Raw genomic sequence first — 15,615 nt, 5'->3', positions numbered from 1 at the left:
CGAGATCGCCGGCCATCTCCCGATTTGTGTCGGGAAATGGCCAGCAATCACTTTCGATTATGAGCTGGATAGTAACATAGTAGATGACAGCAGAAAAAGACCTGCACGGTCCATCCAGTCTGCCCAACAAGATAAACTCACATGTGCCATTTTTTGTATATACCTTACCTTGATTTGTACCTGTTTTTTTCAGGGCACAGACCATATAAGTCTGCCCCGCCTCCCACTACTGGCTCTGGCACAGACCGTATAAGTCTGCCCAGCACTATCCCCGCCTCCCAACCACCAGCCCCGCCTCCCACCACCGGCTCTGGCACAGACCATATAAGTCTGCCCAGCACTATCCCGACCTCCCAACCACCAGCCCTGCGTCCCACCACCAGCTAAGCTTCTGGGGATCCCTTCCTTCTCAGCAGGATTCCTTTATGTTTATCCCACACATGTTTGAATTCCATTACCGTTTTCCTCTCCACCACCTCCCGCGGGAGGGCATTCCAAGCATCCACCACTGTCTCTGTGAAAAAATACTTCCTGACATTTTTCTTGAGTCTGCCCCCCTTCAATCTCATTTCATGTCCTCTAGTTCTACCACCTTCCCATCTCCGGAAAAGGTTCGTTTGCGGATTAATACCTTTCAAATATTTGAACGTCTGTATCATATCACCCCTGTTTCTCCTTTCCTCCAGGGTATACATGTTCAGGTCAACAAGTCTCTCCTCATACATCTTGCAACACAAATCCATACCATTCTCGTAGCTTTTCTTTGCACCGCTTCCATTTTTTTAAGCATCCTTCGCAAGATACGGCCTCAAAAACTGAACACAATACTCCAGGTGGGGCCTCACCAACGTCTTATACAGGGTTATTAAAACCTCATTCTTCTGCTGGTCACACCTCGTTCTATACAGCCTAGCAATCTTCTAGCTATGGCCACTGCCTTGTCACACTGTTTCGTCGCCTTCAGGTCCTCAGATACTATCACCCCAAGATCCCTCTCCCCGTCTGTACCTATCAGACTCTCACCGCCTAACACATAGTCTCCCGTGGATTTCTACTCCCTAAATGCATCACTTTGCATTTCTTCGCATTGAATTTTAATTGCCAAACGTTAGACCATTCTTCTAGCTTCCACAGATCTTTTTTCATGCTTTCCACTCCCTCCGGGGTGTCCACTGTGTTGTAAATCTTGGTGTCATCCGCAAAAAGGCAAACTTTACCTTGTAAGCCTTCAGCAATGTCATTCACAAATATATTGAATAGAATCGGCCCCAGCACCGATCCCTGAGGCACTCCACTACTCACCTTTCCCTCCTCCGAGCAAACTCCATTTACCACCACCCTCTGGCGTCTGCCCGTCAACCAGTTCCTAATCCAGTTCATCACTTCGGGTCCTATCTTCAGCCCGTCTAGTTTATTCAAGAGCCTCCTGTGGGGAATCGTGTCAAAAGCTTTGCTGAAATCTAAGTAGATTACGTCCATAGCACGTCCTTGATTTAATTCTCCGGACACCCAGTCAAAGAATTCAATGAGATTCATTTGGCACGACTTCCCTTTGGTAAAACCATGTTGTCTCGGATCTTGCAACTTATTTGCTTCCAGGAAATTCACTATCCTTTCCTTCAGCATGGCTTCCATTACTTTTCCAATAATTGAAGTGAGGCTTACCAGCCTGTAGTTTCCAGCTTCTTCCCTATCACCACTTTTATGTTTCAGCTGTGTACATAGAATTTGCTCACTGATTCATAATACCTAATTTTATTCCAGAAAACATAATTTAAATTGCTGTTGGCAGATTCTGTTGTAGTAGATTGGAAAATAAAACTTTAGGATTCCATGCTGTATCATGTTTTAAATGTATTTAATTTTGCTTGTGTGCACATTGGGGAAAATTCTGTAAGTGGGTGCCTTCTTTTAGGTGCTCCAATGCTGCGTGATGAGAGCCATTTTTATAATGGCATCTGGGTGGCCAGATTCTGTTATAGAATACTTACGTAACTCAGCATTGGTGCACCTGAAATCTAGGACCCCTCAGGCATCTAAATGCAGCAAGGGCATAAGTAACATCAGTATTCTGTAAGCTGCACACAGCAGTGGCAACCCTGCCCATTCCCCTTACATGCTCCACCCATGTGAAAGCTCCCCTTGCAATTGAGTAGTATGCTACTTACGCACACCCTCATAGAATAGTGTTTTACATGCATAAGTGTAGACTTAGCCATTAAAATGATAGTATTCTGTACATTTGTGTGAGCAAGTGGTGCATAAATGCAGGTTCCCAGTTGTAGAATCACTCTTATTGTATTGTAACATTTATAACCCGCGCTTTCCCACTTGTTAGCAGGCTCAATGCGGCTTACATAATATAACAGATTTATAAGATAACATAAAATGGATAAAACATCTAAATATAGCATATAAAGAGGTGGACAATAAAAAGGATAAGGGAGGAAGGTGGTAGAGGTAGGGAGCGGGAAGAGGGTGTAAATTGGGTAATGTGTTGTAAATAAGGAAGAATGTATAATAATGGTTCAAACAGGGATGAATTCAAAAAGGATAAAAGCATATTTTAAGTTCGGTCAAGTAGTCAGATCCAGGTATCACAGATGGATTTCTAATTTAAGTCAAGTCATATGTGTAGGCTTGCTTGAAAAGGTGAGTTTTCAGCGGCTTCCGGAAGGGTAAATGGTTATTGACTATTCGAATCGATCTTGGTAAGGCGTTCCAGAGCTTGCTGCCTATAATGGAGAAATTGGATGCATAATATGTTTTGTACTTGATTCCTTTACAGTTGGGAAGATGTAAGTTTAGATAAGTTCGAGAATATCTAGAGCGATTCCTGGTAGGAAGGTCAATCAGATTGTACATGTAGGCTGGGGATTCTTCGTAGATAATCTTATGAATCATCGTGTGGACTTTGAAATTTATTTGTTTCATAATAGGGAGCCAGTGAAGTTTTAAATGGAGAGGTGTTGCGCTCTCAAACTGCAACTTACCAAAAATAAGTCTGGCTGCCATGTTTTGGGCAGTTTGGAGTTTTTTCAGGACTTGGGCCTTGCATCCAATAAAAATACTATAGTAGTAGTCAACGTGGGTAAGTACAATGGATTGGACCAAATTGCGGAAGGTTTTTAGGGGAAGATAGGGTTTCACATGCTTCATCATCCACATCATATTGAACATTTTCTTTGTTGTAGCTTTTGCGTGATTTTCCATAGTTAGGTGTTTGTCTAGTAATGCTCCTAATATTTTTAGGTTGTCTGATATGGAGATGGTGACGTCAGGGGTGTTGAGTGTAGTCAGAGTGAGTGTAGAGTACTGGGATGTGAGGATTAAGCATTGTGTTTTCTCCTTATTCAATTTAATCTTGAAAGCATTAGCCCAAGAGGCTAAGATGTTCATTCCCTTGATTATTTTATCGGAGATTTCTGCTATGTCGGATTTGAAGGGGATAAAAATGGTAACATCATCTGCATAAATGAAGGGATTGAGTCCAGTTTTAGAAAGGGATTTGGCTAGAGGGATCATCATGAGGTTAAGGAGGATTGGGGAAAGAGGTGAACCTTGGGGTACTCCGTATTTTGATGACCAGGGAGAGGAGATAGATGTGGTTGATTTGACTCAATGGGATCTTGAGGTGATGAAACCTTTTATCCATTTGATGATGTTTCCACCGATTCCAAGTTTGTCAAGTAGCTTTGTGAGGATATCATGATTCACCATGTCAAATGCGCTAGATGAGTCAAATTGCAGAAGGAGGATGTTGTTTCCAAATGATATTTCATTTTTGAATTTGGATATTAAAATGAATAATACCGTTTCTGTGCTGTGGGCAGGTCGAAAGCCCGATTGTGACTCATGAAGGATGGAGAACTTTTGTATGAATTCGTTGAGTTGGGAGGTTACTCTGTTTTCCAGCAGTTTGGTCAATAGAGGGATAGAGGCCACAGGGCGGTAACTGGTGATATCATCTGAAGGTTTCTTGGTGTTTTTTGGTATGGGTGTAAGTAATATATTGCCATGTTCAGTGGGGAAGGTTCCATGTTGAAGGAGGAAGTTTAGATGAGTGGTGAGGTTTGTAATGAAGCGTGCAGGTGCATTCTCCATTAGATAGTTGGGACAAGGATCAAGGTGGCAGTGTGCTTTAGAGAGTTTGGATATTGTAGTGGAAATTTCTGCAGTAGTAAGAGGGGTGAAGTTTGTCCAGGAGCAGTCGGCTGGTATTTGGTCCATATCTGGGTCCAGTTCATCATGAAAGCTATCAATGCTGGAATCGTCTTGTGGTATTGTGTTACACAGGTTGACAATTTTATCTTTAAAGTATTTGGCTAGTTGGTCGGCAGATGGACAGTTTGAGGATGATGTTGTAACTGGGTCGGTGTTGAGAAGATATTGTTGATATTGTTTTCTTAGGTCTGTCCCAGAAGTTGTAATCTTTCTTGAGTAATAAGATCTTTTGGCTTGCTTGATGGCCTTCTTATAATTTCTTTGTGATTGTTTCCAGGTATTGAAGGTGATGTTGTTTTTTTATTTACACCAAATTTTTTTTCAAGTTTCCTGGTTTGTGACGTAAGGTTTTTTAATATGTCGTTAAACCATGGAGAAGGGTTGCGTCTACGTAACGTTTTGGAGTGGAAGGGGGCTATTTCATCAAGAATGATCTTTCATCTGTTGTCCCATTCTGTAAGGAAGTGAATTGAATAGGGATTTGTTGACCAGTCATTGTTGTAGATTTGGTGCCAGAAAGTTTCCTTATCGATCCGTCCTCTGGTGTTAATAGTTAAGGGTTCACATGCTATAGTTTGGTTATTTTTACGCCAATATAAAGATAAGGTTGCTTTATAATGGTCAGACCAGGGTGAAGCAGACCAGCAGATATCTGATAATATGAATTTTTGGTCTGAAGAATGTTTGAAGGAGATGATATCAAGTGAGTGACCTTTGATGTGGGTAGTTTGCAATAGAAGTAGGTTAAAATCACATAATTGGAGGAAGTCAACACACTCTCAAGTATGGACTGAATTAGAGTCTTCTAAATGTAGATTCAAATCTCCAACTAATAATATATTGGAACTGTTAACATATGTATTTGATATAAAGTCCATAAATATAGTTTGGCTGTTGTTCCAATTGTTGGGAGGCCTATAAAACAAAATGCAGGTTAGGTGGTCACATAATATAGAGTTACGAAGTTTAATTGAAGCCATTTCGATTTGAGGAGAGATGGATTCTGAGATAGGTTCTGCAAGGAAGTCAGATCTATGGATAAGTACAATGCCTCCACCTCTTTTATATTTTCTAGGCCAATGTGATATATTATAGCCTGGGGGACATAAGTCAAATATGATAGGATCTTTTGTATCACAAACCCAGGTTTATGTGATGAAGAGTAGGTCGAGTTTGTCAGATGTAATCCAGTCTGTGATGATTTCGGATTTATTAACTACTGACCTAGCGTTGATGTATCCTACTCGTATGGGCAAATGCGATTCAGTAGGTGAAGATGAGGGGTAGATTTCGATAAGTTGTCTCGTATTAGGTGATTTAGCTTTAGATGAAAAAGTTCCTGATTTTGAGGATGATTGTCTGGTTGTTGTTGGGTTTCTGTGGTTATTGCTGGTCCGTGGGGATGATAATGATTTGGGAGGTCTTATGTGATGTTGAAGAACTGGTATAATGTTGAATTCTGAAGGGGGAAAGTTGAGCGTTGCATGTATGATAGCAAGAGAGTGTATGATGATGAGTATTTTTATAAAGCTCATGTTGGCAGATGTATCAGGATTATTGGCGAGTGTAAGAAGAGTCGTTAGGAGAATGGCTGAGGAGTGTATGGGAAATAGAGGGTGCTAAGGTAGGTAAGGATAGTTTGTTTAAATTGGAGGGCAGATCAGTTGTCAGCAGTGCAGGACAAAACAGTTTACAGCAGTGTAGGCAATTCAATTAACAGTAGTGAAGGCAAAACTGTTATTAGCAGTGTAGGGCAAGACAGTTGTCGGCAGTGCAGGTAAATCAATTAACAGCAGTGCAGGCAAAACATATATTAGTAGTACAGGCAAAACTGTAATTAACAATGCAGGGCAATTCAGATATCAGTTGTGCAGGTAAAACAGTTATCAGCACTGCAGGACCAAACAGTTGTCAGCAGTGCAGGACCAAACAGTTGTCAGCAGTGTAGAGCAAATCAGTTGTCAGCAGTGTAGAGCAAATCAGTTGTCAGCAGTGCAGGGCAAATCAATTGTGAGTATTGCAAAGCAAAATAGTTGTCAGCAGTGCAAGAGGAATCAGTTGTCAGCAGTGCAGGAGGAATCAGTTGTCAGCAGTTCAGGGCAAATCAGTTATCAGTAATGCAGGACGAATCAGATGTCAGCAGTGCAGGTCAAATGTTTGAGATGCCTGGTTCAGGTTGCATACACCAGAAATGCACTTCACTCTATATAAAGAAATAAGGCCATAAGTACATAATTATTGCCATACTGGGAAAGACCAAAGGTCCATCAAGCCCAGCATCCTGTTTACAACAGTGGCCAATCCAGGTCACAAATACCTGGCAATATCCCAAAAAAGTACAAAACATTTATACTGCTTATCCCAGAAGTACAAGTCTGCCCAGCACTATCCCCGCCTCCCAACATCGGCTCTGGCACAGACCGTATAAGTCTGCCCAGCACTATCCCCGCCTCCCAACCACCAGCCCCGCCTCCCACTACCGGCTCTGTTATCCAATCTCGGCTAAGCTCCTGAGGATCCATTTCTTCTGAACAGGATTCCTTTATGTTTATCCCACGCATGTTTGAATTCCGTTACCGTTTTCATCTCCACCACCTCCCACGGGAGGGCATTCTGTCGTGTTCTCGAGGACCTTGGCATTCTGTCAGGCTTCTTCCCCGGGAACCCTGGGTACGTGAGTCCTTGGACCACGGCCGAGGAGCGGCAGTGGCAGGCAAGATCACCTTCGGAGCAGAGAAGAGACAAGGCTGGACTGGAACCCCAGACTGGAGTCCTGCACTGGAACACTCGGGACTGGAATGCACCAGACCGGAACACACTGGAGTAGGCTTCACCTACGCTTAGCTGCCTTTCCCCGAGGGTTGAGCCCTCAGGTTCGAGCAGCCGGTAGGGCTTACAGGAAAACCAGAACTGGAACCAGCAACAGGAACAACCGGAGTCAGAATCCAGCAGTGCTCCCAGGTACCTAGGCTAATGTGAGACAGGCAGGCAGGGAATGTCCGGGTTCTGGCAATAGTCCAAGACAGGTGGCTGGCAGAGAAGATCTGAGTACAGGCAATAGGCAGAGACAAGTGGCTGGCAGAGAATAACTGAGTATAGGCAATAGGCAGAGACAGGCGTGGTCAGGTTCAAAGCAGGAGTCTCTGGGCAGGCGGCTAGCAGAGCAGTAGATAGGTACAGGCAAGGGTCAGAACCAATAGCAAGACTAGGGCTGGAGCTCCAGTAACAAGGAGAACTGGCAAAGGACAAGACTAGGGCTGAAGCTCCAGAAACCAAGGAAACCCCACTGGGGAAAACCAGAGGCTAAACTCAGGAGACCTAGAAGCTGTACACAAGCTAACAAGCAGAGCAGTGCCCAAGCTAACTAGGCAAACACTAGGAACTCACACAGAGCAAACACAGAAGAACTAGTAAAGTTGTACACAGGCTACCAAGCAAGGCTGTGCCCAAGCTAGCTAGTCAAACACTAGGCAATCACACAGAACTGGACAATGTAGCAGTGCACAGAGCACTCTAGCATACCAGGGACCTTATACGATGCAAAGGCCAAGGCTGCAGTCTCTAAGTGATTAATAAAGCCCTTCAACACCAGAGACACAGCTGCAGCAATCTCTAAGTAACTACGGAGGCTATTCAGGCACAAACCACAGAGCAGGCAGAAAGCACAGTGAAACACAGAGAGGCTTCCCACACCCAGGTGTAGTGTAGTGAAGCAATTAGAGTCATGCTGGAAGCAGCCAGCAGACACAGAGAGAGAGAGAGCTAACCTAGGCAACACCCACAGGTGCAGTATAGTGAGGCAATTAGTGTCATGCTGTTGGATGCAGCCAGCACAGAGAGCCAGAGCTAGCTCAGAAAGGACAGACAGAAGAAACAGGAGCCAGCTAGGAAGCTGACCCCCAGGAGCAAGGTAAGTCTGAGGGTGGTCACGGCCACAGACGTGACACATTCCAAGCATCCACCACTCTCTCCGTGATGTTTCTTATTACTTTCAGTCGGTTCCTTCTTCCATTTTCTGAAGGATTTTCTTTTAGCTCTAATAGCTTCCTTCACCTCACTTTTTAACCACGCCGGCTGTCGTTTGGTCTTCCATCCTCCTTTTTTAATATGCGGATTTTATTTGGCCTGGGCTTCCAGGATGGTGTTTTTGAACAGCATCCATGCCTGATGTAAATTTTTGAGCCTCGCAGCTGCTCCTCTAAGTTTTTTTTTCACCGTTCTTCTCATTTTATCATAGTCTCCTTTTTTAAACGCTAACGTATTTGATTTCCTATGTATACTTACTTCAAGGCTAATATCAAATCCAATCATATTATGATCACTGTTATCAAGTGGCCCCAGCACCATTACCTCCCGCACCAGATCATGCGCTCCACTAAGGACTAGGTCTAGAATTTTTCCTTCTCTCGTCGGCTCCTGTACCAGCTGCTCCATAAAGCTGTCCTTGATTTCATCAAGGAATTTTACCTCCCTAGTGTGCCCCAATGTTACATTTACCCAGTCAATATCAGGGTAATTGAAAACACCCATTATTATTGTGTTGTCCAGTTCGTTTGCGTCCCTAATTTCCTTTAACATTTCTGCATCTGTCTGTTCATCCTGGCCTGGCGGAAGGTAGTACACTCCTATCACTATCCTTTACACATGGAATCTGAATCCACAGTGATTCCAAGAAATGTTTTGTTTCCTGCAGAATTTTCAATCTATTTGATTCAATGCTACCCCTCCACCAATTCGATCCACCGTATCACTTTGATATAATTTGTACACCGGGTATGACAGTGTCCCACTGGTTTTCCTCCTTCTACCAGGTCTCAGAAATGCCTATTATCACTATCAGGATACCCTCTCTTCCCTGTTTTGGTGATATGTTTGAAAGATACCTTATCCCAAACCATGTGCTTTTAAGCGACTGTCGGCCTCCCTCCCCCCCCCCCCCCCCCATTTCTAGTTTTAAAGCTGCTCTATCTCCTTTTTAAATGCTGATGCCAGCAGCCTGGTCCCACCCTGGTTAAGGTGGAGCCCATCCTTTCGGAATAGGCTCCCCCTTCCCCAGAATGTTGCCCAGTTCCTAACAAATCTAAAACCCTCCTCCCTGCACCATCGTCTCATCCATGCATTGAGACTCCGAAGCTCTGCCTGTCTCTTGGGCCCTGCACGTGGAACGGGTAGCATTTCAGAAATGCTACCCTAGAGGATCTGGATTTGAGCTTTCTAACTAAGAGCCTAAATTTGGCTTCCAGAACCTCTCTCCCACATTTTCCTATGTTATTGGTACCCACATGTACCAAGACAGCCGGCTCCTCCCCAGCACTATCTAATATCCTATCTAGGTGACGCTTGAGTTCCGCCACCTTCGCACCAGGCAGGCAAGTCACCAGGCGATCCTCACACCCACCAGCCACCCAGCTATCTATATGCCTAATGATCGAATCGCCAGCTACAACAGCTGTCCTAACCTTTCCCTCCCGGGCAGCACTTGGAGACATATCCTTAGTGCGAAGGAATAGTACATCCCCTGGTGGGCAGGTCCTGGCTACAGGAGTACTTCCTACTTCACCAGGGTGATGCTCTCCTTCTAGGAGACCTCCCTCCTCCAAGGTAGCACAGGGGCTACCAGACTGGAGGTGGGACCTCTCTGCCACATCCCTGTAGGTCTCCTCTATGGTCCCTGTCTCCCTCAGCTCCACCAAGTCTGCTACTCTAGCCTCAAGAGAACGGACATGTTCTCTTGAGAGCTAGGAGCTCTTTGCATCGGGCACACACATATGACATCTCACCAACTGGGAGATAATCATATATGTGACACTCAATGCAAAAGACTGGATAGCACCCCTCTCGCTGCTGGACTGCTGACTCCATCTTAGTGTTTTTGAGTTTTTCAATCATTTAAAACTTGCTACAGTATTAAGGATATTAGCCTAATATAAAAGTGTCTTTTAGTTTATATAGAATAATGTATGATTTATTTAGTGTTTCCTTCTTAGATGGTAATGAAATATATTTAAAACTCTGTAAGAGCACTCCTTCCTTGTTACCCTAATTACAATAACTGACTAGAAATGAATAGTTGTCCTAAGGGTGGGTGGGAAGACTAAACTAGATCCTGCAGTGCCTGCTAGATTCTATCTGTTAATGCTGTGGTACAGCGTTTTTAAAACTAAGTGGAAAAGATTTTGGAGATTAGTTGATAAAATTTGCTTTTTATATTTTTATTTTGCCTATCACTAACCTACAATTCCTCCTTTAAACCTCAACCTTTAAGTTCCCAAAGCACAAAGCAAAATAGTGTTCAGAGAAATGTCCTCTTCTCTCGGAACTTCTCAGAAAAAAGGCCTGTTTTGGTAAACATATTTCGTATATAGAACAGTTGTTCTTTCACTTCCTATTTACCGTTGTATTATCCTAGGTATGAACAGGCCGATAGCTAATAGTATCACACCATTTGTTGAAATGCTGATATATGTTTCCATAGCAGCTGTGGGGAAAAATCAAGGTAAACCCATTGATTTCAGCAGAGTTGCTCATGAGCTGCATGTCGGTAATAGGCAGTATTTACACTGTTTTAATGAAGAACATTATACAATACGATTACAGTATGGTAACTTATATCCTGCAGAAAGCCAAAGAATGGTTCATTGTGGTTTATAATGAGATCATCGGTAAACTGCTGGGAAAATACAAAACAATGATAGTATAAAATTAAAAGTCACAGTAACTTACAACCAAATTAATCATCACGAAATCATTTAAACAAATGTTTTCAACTGCTTTCTAAAGCTTAAAAAATCTGGGATAGATCTGAGAGTTAAGGGTAAATTATTCCACATCTAGGCCACTTGATAGAGTAAATTAGAGTGAAATTGTTTAAATTGAGTGATTATTACAGAGGGAAAGCACAGAGTTGGATAATAGTGTGATGGACCCTAGTGGGCAGTGACAAAAAGACTAAAGTCGTTAGATATGATGGAACCATGCCATGAAAAATGTTGAAAACCAATGAGCCTAATTTAAATAGTGAACAAACTTGTATTTACAACCAATGTAGGGATTTCGGGAGAGGGCTAGCTGAATTAGACTAGCATGCATTACAAATCAGTCTCGCTGAGACATTCTGCACGGCGTGGATGAGTGGCCTAATGGTTAGTGCAGCGGGCCTTGATCCTGACAACCTGGGTTCGATTCTCACTATACTCCTTGTGACCTTGGGCAAGTCACTTAACGCTCCATTGCTCCAGGTACAAAACTTAGATCATGAGCCCTCTAGGGACAGAGAAAGTATCTTCATATAATATATACAGCGCTGTGTACATCTAGTATTATTATAGAAATGATTATTAGTAGTAGTGGTCTATAGCTATTTACTTATTTTTCTTTGTCAGAACATCCTACGTAGATTACATTGCAGTAATCTAATTGGGAAATAATAAAAGCATGGATTGTTGTTTTAAAGTGTTGTGGATAAAAAAATATTTTCTGACTTTGCAAAGTAGTTTAAGCTTCCAGAAAATTTTTCTTCTCACCAGTTTAACCTGAGGTTCAAGAGACAGTGTCAAATCTATTATCACTCCTAAAATTATTAGAGTAGATTCGTTGGGGAGAGAAAAATTGTTAAAAGTAAATATCTTACTAGGAAGAATAAACAAAATTGGACCGAACCATAGCATTTTAGCTTTGCTAATATTTAATTTAACTTGTGTTGGATAGCTTAGGATTTAACTAGATCAGTGAAGGATTGGGCAGTAGTTATAGGGATGATGTTTTTGAGTTTAACTTGGAATCAGCAAAGTGAAATGTGCATAAGAATTGTGTTCGATATTCAAATTGGTTAGCCAGGAGCCAAGAGTATTCATCAGTACATTGAACAATATGGGTGAAAGAGATGAACCCTGAGGTACCCTGCTACTTAGTTTCCAAGACTTAGAATAAATCTCTGTGGCAAAACAGTGTTTTGCCTGTAAAACTGCCATAATTGATTATTGAAGTGTATTTCTCTAGTTTGGCCAGCAAGTTGTGCATGTTTATGTTTAAAGTTGTTACAGAGAACTGACTGTTCCTTCTTTAGTTAACACAGATAAGAGGTAACAGTAACCTACAGTGATGTGGCCAGCTACTTCTAAAACTTGTTGGTCTGTGCTCTGATTAGCCCAGGAGCTCAAAATTCATCTAGAATATACTGGCTTTTTCTCCAGTCTTAGCCAGGGAGAAAAGAGAGAAGGATCTCTTTGCTGAGGCCCTGTGAACAGTTATATTTGACAACCTGTAAACAGCTATATGTCCTGAACTTCCCAGGTACTATTTAGATAGTAAACAAATGTTTAGATAGTTTTATAATTGATCCATATTTAGTTATCTGTTACTGTTTGCACCTTTTCTGTTCATTGTTCTAATTTTTATTGCCTCTGCTTTAGATTGACTAAGAATCCTGGTGGGTTGTGTGTTGGGTCTGTGAGTGCTTCCTAGGAACTGTGGGACCACTGGAAGTGTGGCCCCAGTAACCTAGAAAACACTGGGGATAATTTGAGAGGGGGAAACTTGCCCAGAGGTGGTTGGGACCCAGTCAGTGGGAAGGAGGGTGCTAGTGTGGAGCACAAACGGCAGGTGTAGGCCACGGGCTAAGAACATTAGCGTTACCATACTGGGACACTGAAGGTCTATCAAGCCCAGTATCTTCTTTCTAACAGTCGCCAATCCAGGTTACAAGTACCTGGAAAGATCCCAAAGAGTAAAATGTTCCTCTGATACTACTAATCATTTCTATCGCGCTACTAGATGTAAGCAGCACTGTATACACTATATGCAGACACTTTCTCTGTCCCTAGAGGGCTCACAGTCTAAGTTTTTTTTTTGTTGTTTTTTGTACCTGGGACAGTGAAGGGTTAAGTGACTTGCTCAAGGTCACAAGGAGCTGCAGTGAGAATTGAACCCAAGTTGCCAGGATCAAAACCCAATGCACTGAACCATTAGGCTACTCCTCCACTCCACTGCCATTAGTGCATAGGCCCTTAACACCACCTATTTTTGGCGGTAAGAGCTTGTGCACTAATCAGCACACAGCAATGCTGATGCGCTAACTGGTTTGCCCACTCTCCGCCTCCCCAGACGCCCTCTCAGCAAAAAAATTAAAAATATTTTTTAGCGGGTGGGTAGCATGCACACATTTGAATTTTATTGCAAGACACCTCAGCGTGCCACACAGTAAGCCCTTTTAAACTGCAATAAGCATGCATTAATGCTTACCACAGCTTAGTAAAAGGACCCCAAAGTGAGAGGTAGAAAAGTAACTGTGGAACTCCAGTTTATCTGTGAGGTTTAAAGTGGTCTTGAACATTCAGATGTAAAAGATAATGAGATAAGGATAAAGGGTTTGAATATTTGGGCATATAGATGAAAGGAGACACAGGATGATTATCTTAGAATAGAGATTTCCAACCTTTTTGGTTGTGGGACCCCATTTTGGCCTTGAACAATTTCAGGAACCCCCAGTTCATCCCCACTACTCTTCCTGGACCCTCTCCTCAGTGTTGGGCTTGATTTTCTCTCTCTTCCCCTTCTAGTCCCCACCAGTCCCAGTCTCTCTCTCTCCCTTCCCCCAGCCAGCTCACATGAATTTATAACAGCATGAAAATAGGGACCCTTCTTACAAAGGTGCACTAGCAATTTTAGCACACAATAAAAATTAGCGACCGTTAACTGTGTAGATGTATTTAAATCATGTATTGACTTTATCATAACCTTACTCTGTAAGCCACATTGAGCCTGCAAAAAGGTGGGAAAATGTGGGGTACAAATGCAATAAATAATAATAGGAATATTATGGGTGTCTACATAGTTAGCATGCACTAATTTTTAGCGCGTGCTAAAAATGCTAGCGCACCTTTGTAAAAATCTCCCTTAGTTTTTTCTCTTCTGTGTTCTGTGGACCCCTTTAATGGTCCAGAGTTCTATGAGCAGCGCTGAAGAGCCAGCTGTCCGCTTGAATGCTTGAAGCATGTTTGATAAAACCCCTGAGGAAGCCAGAATATATACTGAAATAGTGGCTTTCATTGGGTTTGACAGAAGATAAGTGCTTAGTGAGCTCATAGCGCATTGTTTGGTGATTTGTATAAATTTGAAATTGATTAGCGGAAGTCACAAAAAGACTGTTAAAATGATTTAAATGAGTTGTATTTGGCATCACATCATAAAAAATATTTGGAAGTTAAGACCAATGAAAGAAACTTGAACTGCTTTGGAGACAAAAGCTATAAGAAAACCCCTTTAATGGTCTCAAAGCCACCAAGGATCTGCAGACCACAGATTGGGAAGCACTAGCTTAGTCAATAAGCAAAGTAAAGAAGACTGAAATATTGGGATATCTATCGTACAAAGATGGCAGCCAGATTATGGCTTAATACAGAAGGTAGTGATGTTCAGTGCGGTGTACATAACATCTGTGAAAGACCATTTCTGAATTCACAGTTGTATGACGTGCACATGATATCCCCAGAGTTTTGTCTAGATGCATTGGAAACTTCCATTTAAGGTTTAGACTCTAGGGGTTTTCCATTTTGAATCTATGGGAACAACACAATATCTCTGGCTTTCAGAAGAAAGCCATTAGTATTTGTCTTCTGAAATGCAAATATAAATAATAATAAAGTCAGGGTTAAAGTGAATGAATAGGAAAATGTCCACAGAGGCCAGGAAGCAGAAGAATGCTGACAGGTTCTAGAGATGAAATTATGCATCCCAAAAGTGAAAATTAAATCTCAGGGGGTCACATCGGTAGATTAGGTCACAGGAACTGGGTTGCTGTCCCTCATTTTTTGGACCTCCACATGACCTCTGCCCAGTAATGGCAGTCTGCATGGGGTTTGCGATTCAGTGAATGTTCACAGGCCCTGCCCTCCTCCTTTGTGGGTTTCCTGTTAGACTGGGAACCCATACAAAGGACTGGGGTTTGTGATTGCACAGCTGAGGTCCTGTCAGAGACAATTCTGCCACCACAACTGTTGCTGATGCTGTCTTCATGCTTTGGATAAGGATAGGTGTAGGCAGAAGACAGGAGGATTATGGTGGCTTGCTATTTTTTGAGCAGAACAAAAAACACAAGTGGACCTCCATAAACTGGACAGAGAGAATGCTTTATTGAAGGGACCCAGCACGGATTGTGTTTTGGAGCAGAATAATTGCATCAGTCCTGTAGTAAAAAAAACAGTTGTCTGAATTTGAAAGACCACCAAAAAACAGTGAAAAGCCAGTGTGTTTTGGCAGTCTTTCAGACAACCATTTTTTACTACAGGACTGAGGCAATTATTCTGTGAAGAGCGATCTCCACTCCCGACACATAACGGGAGTGTTTTGTTTGAATCTATAGTTGCAAAGCATTTTGAAACAAGAAGACATCTG

The 15,615-nt window shown here is 42.5% G+C and overlaps 1 protein-coding gene across 3 annotated transcripts in view; it reads left to right on the top strand.

Annotated features, from left to right (window-relative positions):
- The window catches only part of FARP2 (FERM, ARH/RhoGEF and pleckstrin domain protein 2), a 750,352-nt gene that overhangs the window by 539,116 nt on the left and 195,621 nt on the right, over positions 1 to 15,615 (top strand). The gene's annotated exons all lie outside the window — the stretch shown is intronic.

This window comes from Microcaecilia unicolor, chromosome 10 (genome assembly GCF_901765095.1).
Source record: "Microcaecilia unicolor chromosome 10, aMicUni1.1, whole genome shotgun sequence".
NCBI classification, from domain to species: Eukaryota; Metazoa; Chordata; class Amphibia; order Gymnophiona; family Siphonopidae; genus Microcaecilia; species Microcaecilia unicolor.
This window is presented reverse-complemented; position numbering and strand designations above follow the sequence as displayed.